The sequence below is a fragment of the Octodon degus genome, unplaced genomic scaffold, assembly GCF_000260255.1.
Source record: "Octodon degus isolate 3935 unplaced genomic scaffold, OctDeg1.0 scaffold00045, whole genome shotgun sequence".
Taxonomy (NCBI): Eukaryota; Metazoa; Chordata; class Mammalia; order Rodentia; family Octodontidae; genus Octodon; species Octodon degus.
This window is the reverse complement of record NW_004524621.1, coordinates 1,002,960-1,007,887: the sequence shown is the minus strand read 5'-3', so window position 1 is coordinate 1,007,887 and position 4,928 is coordinate 1,002,960. Positions and strand designations below refer to the sequence as shown.

Genomic DNA, 4,928 nt, shown 5'->3' with positions numbered 1-4,928 from the left:
AAGCATTCACGTTGCAAGCACAGGGTCCTGAGTTCAATCCCCAGTACCACACAAAAAAAGACATGAAAATTCTAGATAGATAGATAGATAGATAGATAGATAGATAGATAGATAATAGATAGATAGATAGATAGATAGATAGATAGATAGATAGATAGACAGATATTTGTATTTAGTACAGGGTCTACAGTGTCTCACTACACATAACAGACTCATAGTGACTCTCCTATTTCCAGCCTCCCAAGCACTGGGATTACAGGCGTGCATCATCACACCCAGTCTCAGTTGCCTTCTCAGCAAGCCCCAGGGACAGGGCTGGCACAGCACGCCAGAGTCCAAACCTGGTCCCAGCAACTGCCTAAGCAGGTGCTTTAAGCCACTGAGCTATCTAGCCAGCAAGTGATCCATATTAAAAGAAAAAAAGAAAGAAAGCAAGAAAAAGAAACTTCCATATTTTTCTCAAATCAGCTGCACCATTTTATATCCCCACCAATCCATGAGAAGCTCAATTTCTCCACATCCTTGTCAATATTTTTTTTTTTCAGAACCAGGGATTGAATTCAGGCCCTTGCGCTTGCCAGGGAAGCGCTTATTCCACTGAGCCATCTCCCCGACTCTCCTTGTTAATGCTTTCAAGCAATGATTACGGCCATCCCTATGGATACTAGATGGTATCTTGCTCCCTAGTAATTAATGTTGTAATCAACATTTCACACTCTTTGTCACTAGCCATCGAAGAAATGAAATTTGCATTGGCCATTTCAAGATCTTTGAAGAGTAGATTATAGCCTGTTTCAATTGGATTGTTTATCATCTTATTGAATTAGAAGAATTATTTGGGTAGTCTCAGTCCCATATGAAAAGTATGATTTGCAAATGTTTTCACCCATTCTATCCTTTTACAATCCTTTTAAAACACATCTTCTCAGTCCTCTGGTATTCCTCCTTCCTAGGGAAGCCCAGTGTGAGCTCTACGGCTTCACGAGCTCCTGTGTGATCTGCTTTGCTTCCCATGACCTATCTGACCTCATCTTTTACACTGGCCCAGCCACAGGGCTTCCTGAATGGTCCTCATGCCTCAGGGCCTTTGTACCTGCTACTCCTTCTCTCTGATAACTGCATGGCTTCCTCATCTCTTCACTGCCTTTACACAAATGAAAGTTTCTCTGCAGACCCCCTTCCCCACCCATCCCATGTAGCTGGCAAACACCCTCTACCGGGTGATCACCACTTTTCCCCAACTGTGCTGTTTTTCTACACAGCACTCACCTTTCCAACATATCTTATATGCACTCATTTGCCTTTTCATTTTTGCCTCCCCCAGTGAAATCATGACTTCTGAAATTCAAGATTTATGTTTTGTTCGTTGTTGCCAATTTGCCTCAGCACCTACAATAGGATCACTGGGTTTGAAGCCCTAATTATACTCATAAAAACCCAAAAGGAAATCAAGATTACCAGAATTCAAAACCTATTCTAGATTGGATTAAAGAACACATTTCCTTAAGTACATACATAGATTATGTTGTGTAGCATAAGCGGTTCTTCCAAATTTGCCCATTTTATTATGTTTCTCATTAATTTTTTTGGCTTTATTTTCAACAGATCACGATGGTGCCATCCAAAAGAGATAATTATAGCCATCAAAAATAGCAGAGAAACATGGAATGAGCATAAAAGACAGAAAAGACAATCTCAAAATTCCCTTATGCTGTAAAAGGGAATAGTGATCTTATACTTCTGGCCAATCCAGAAAATCAATTATGAAAGTTAATGCTATTTATATGTCCTCTGTCTGGTGGTTCACAAGCCCTTCTGTGTGTTTGTTCACTGAACTGATGTGGTGTTTTTCTTTCCATAATTTGGAAACCAAACCAATGAAGCAGCTAAATCCTCCCAATTTACTTCTGATCCTTGCTGACATTATTTATAATGAACCTGGCTCATTCTGTAATTTCATGGTAGAGTGCCAGCTGTAGTCCTTTGATGAAGAGACCAGAGGAGTCCAGCTACTTCTCTCTGCTGTATATCAGTACATGACAGCCTACCCATGAGCATCAGATCACCACATTACTTCCCCACCAGCTCTTTCATACCAAGGGCATGGGGCAAAACCCTCGGAGTCACCACCTCCACAGCTATGACAGTGCCCAACATGTCATGATTTGGGGCATGATTATTGCAGCAGCATCCTAACTGGGCATCCCTGCTTCCCCTCTTGCTGTGAGAAGCAAAAGGAATGCAGCCCTCTTCTCTGAAAAATAGCAAGGTGATTTATCCAAGATGCACCTCTGCACCAAGCTGTCCGTGACTCCATTTTATTCAGAGGAAAACTCATAGCCCTTCCAGCAGCCGTAACAGACCAACACACCAATCTTATTTGTGGTCTTGGTTTTGCAAGCCCTGGAGTAGATGCTCCCCACTTGAGGACCACCATACTTAGTGGTGCTCTGTCTAGAACATGCTCCCAGAACTCTGCCTGGCTCTCTCCCACATCTTTTCCTATTTTGTTCTTTTTCCTACTGCCTGGCATGGCAAGTACTCAATACCTATGAATGAATGAATTAAATGAATGAATACAAGGAATCAGGAACAACAGTAGTGCAAGTATGGATGAAAGCAGTGGAGGACCCACAAAAAAGATCAGCAGTGTGAATATTGACAAACTTACAAAGGATTTCTCACGGATAGAAAAGAAAATTATAGCAACCAGTGGAAAGAATAATAATCTGCAGATTGTGTTGGAAAAGGTTACCTGTTTATTAAAAGTAATCCAAGCAAAGAAGTCTCATTTTAAAAAGAATATGTTGCTCTTCATGATGATAAAAGAGCTACAGCTCACTATTGAATATCAAAACAATTTGAAAGATGAAAATGAACAGCTACAAGGAAATGCTAATATGGCAAAGGAAAAGCTAGAATCTCAAGAGTAAGAATGTAAGAATAATGTCACCAACTTTGCACATGAAATGACAATCAAAGAGGAGGAACATAAGATTAAAATAAGCAGACTTTATAAGATAGGCAGAAAAAGGTTGAATTAAATGAAGAAAAGCACAAAGATCTAATAAAGAAAAAGGAGATGGAGTTAAATTTCAAAGTTAAATGCAAAGTTAGTAACTCAAAAGAAAAAAAAAAAAGGAAAAGTAAATGAAATAATCAAGCTACAGCTGGAGTTTGATGCCAAACTAGCAAGAGTTCAGACTAAATCAAAACCCTATCCATATGCTAATATTTCCCCACAAGGTATCTCCAGAAGGCCTCAATCTCTTCAAGAAGATAAAAGCAAGGAAATTGCAATTCTTCGTAATATCATTCATAATTTGGAGCAGCAGCTTTCTATTGGCAGAGATTCTCACTTAAGCATAGACAATTCTGAGTATAAATTCATTAATTGCTATTTGCTTTTTAAAGAGCAACTGAAAAAATTCACTTCCATTTTCAACATAAGCCTAAATAATAAGAGAGACAACTTTAAAAAATAACAAAGTAAATGAATGAATGTATGTTGACTGCCTATGTATCACTAAGCAGGCAGCAATAAATGATTCCTGGATAGTATTTTAGCAGCATAGAAGGGGATGTTTTCTTGTCTCCGGGCTATCTACCTAGGGTAGAATCATTGGGTCATACGGTAACTCTATATTTCTCCCTTTTAGGAACTTGCAGACTATTTTCTAAGGTAGTGTCTCCATTTTATATTCCTACCAAACATCTATGAGGGTCTTGATTTATCTACATCCTTGCCAACACCCATTGCCATCTGTCACTTTATTCCAGCCACCCTTGTGGGTGTGAAGTGGTAGCACATTATGGTTTCAATTTCATTTCTCTTGGGACAGACACTTGCTGGGCACACATTGAGGCACCAGATGGACATAATCATAGCAGCCTCTAGCATCCTGGATTCACATCTAACTGACCTCCATCCAGAAGAGAGCATGAGATGGTTTATCATGAAGAAACAAGAATGCAGCCTCTGCTCCCACCTTGATGTGATCAGAAAACATCAGCAACACATAAAGGAGAGGCGCCTGGGGTGACAGTCCCATACTGTGGCACTGAGAGTTCAGCAGGTGGAAAGCACCTTATTTAAGATCTCCAAGGGAACAGTGCCTGCTTGAGTGGCAGGAAGGGCAGAAGTTTTATTAGAGATCCGAGTCTTAGAAACACTTGGAAAACCTTTAAGTCAATGAAAGTCCAGGTTTGTTGGGTTATATTTTAGCCACAGCAAGCTTGTCATCTCAGAGATTATCTTCATCCAGAATTGAGGGGCCTTTACTGGATGTTTTTATAATCAAAATGATGGGAAACAAAAACTCAAACAGCTGAAGCTAATATCCCCATTGAGCACCAAAGCTGAAGGGTGGCATAGCCCAACCCTGCTTTGGCTCTGTAGTTGCTAACTAATCCCTTGGCAAGAACCAACAGGGATGACCTATCTCTCTCTTTTTAAAATAAAACCTTACCTTTGCCCTCCCAGTTGATAATCCATGTTTATGTCCTTCTGCTCTGTTTATGCTAGACTCCCAGGAGGGCCCTTCCAGCCAGAATGGCAAATTGACCATCCCAACATGGCACTGCCCTAGAGAGGTAGGAGAATTCCCTGAGTGAGTAACTCCCACTGTGACATGCAGCAGTAACTCTTCATCCTTCATCCTTCACCCTCTTGGGATATGAACTGTTGGAATAAAGACCAGCATTGTAGACTCTCCTGAAAGTCAGTACAACCCCTAGGGCTCTAGGAGCCAGGCCAGCTTGAGAACACTCCTGGCTCCTCCAACATGGACTGCCTGTCCTTCACCTGACTAACCATTACCCCCACAGTGTTGTCATGTCTCTGTGCCTGGGCCAGATCATATCTCCATAATCCAGGAAGAAATCACATCTTGTCCTTCTCTGTTTTTTCCTCCATAGTGCCCTCCAAG

The 4,928-nt window shown here is 40.9% G+C and overlaps 1 pseudogene; it reads left to right on the top strand.

Annotated features, from left to right (window-relative positions):
- Positions 1 to 2,609: 2,609 nt before the first annotated feature.
- LOC101591240 lies at positions 2,610 to 3,485 on the top strand (annotated as a pseudogene).
- Positions 3,486 to 4,928: the final 1,443 nt, after the last annotated feature.